Consider the following 907-nt stretch of genomic DNA (forward strand, 5'->3'; position numbering starts at 1 on the left):
TAGATGCCTTCAGAAACTTTTCACACCTCTTGACTTTTTCCACATTTTGTTGTGTTACAGCCTGAATTTAAAATGGATTATATTTAGATTTTGTGTCACTGGCCTACACACAATACCCCATAATGTCAAAGTTTAATTAGGTTTTTAGAAATGTTTAGAAATGAATTCAAATGAAAAGCTGAGTATTCAACCCCTTTGTTATGGCAAGGCTAAAAAAGTTCAGGAGTAAACATTTGCTTAAGAAATCACATAATAAGATGCACGGACTCACTCTGTGTGCAATAATAGTTTTTACCATGATTTCTGAATGACTTCCTCATCTCTGTACCCCGCACATACAAGGTCCCTCAGTTGACCAGTGAATTTCAAACACAAATTCAACCACAAAGGTTTTCCAATGCCTCGCAAAGAAGGGCACCTATTGGTGGATGAAAAATAAAACAGCCGACATCGAATATCCCGTTGAGCATGGTGAAGTTATTAATTACACTTTGGATGGTGTATCAATACACTCAGTCACTACAAAGATACAGGCATCCATCCTAACTCAGTTGCCGGAGAGGAAGGAAACCGCTCAGGGATTTCAAAAGGAGGCTTTAAAACAGTTACAGTTTAATGGCTGTGATAGGAGGAAACTGAGGATGGATCAACAACATTGTAGTTACTCCACAATACTAACCGAAATGACAGAAGAAGGAAGCCTGTACAGAATAAAAATATTCTAAAATATGCCTCCTGTTTGCAATAAACCACTAAAGTAAAACTGAAAAAAAAAACATCCCTGAGTACCTCTCTTCATATTTTCAAGCATGGTGGTGGCTGCATCATGTTATGGGTATGCTTGTCATCGGCAAGGAGCAGGGAGTTTTTTAGGATAAAAAAAAACTGAATGGAGCGAAGCACAGGC

The sequence above is a fragment of the Oncorhynchus nerka genome, unplaced genomic scaffold (genome assembly GCF_034236695.1).
Source record: "Oncorhynchus nerka isolate Pitt River unplaced genomic scaffold, Oner_Uvic_2.0 unplaced_scaffold_3273, whole genome shotgun sequence".
Taxonomy (NCBI): Eukaryota; Metazoa; Chordata; class Actinopteri; order Salmoniformes; family Salmonidae; genus Oncorhynchus; species Oncorhynchus nerka.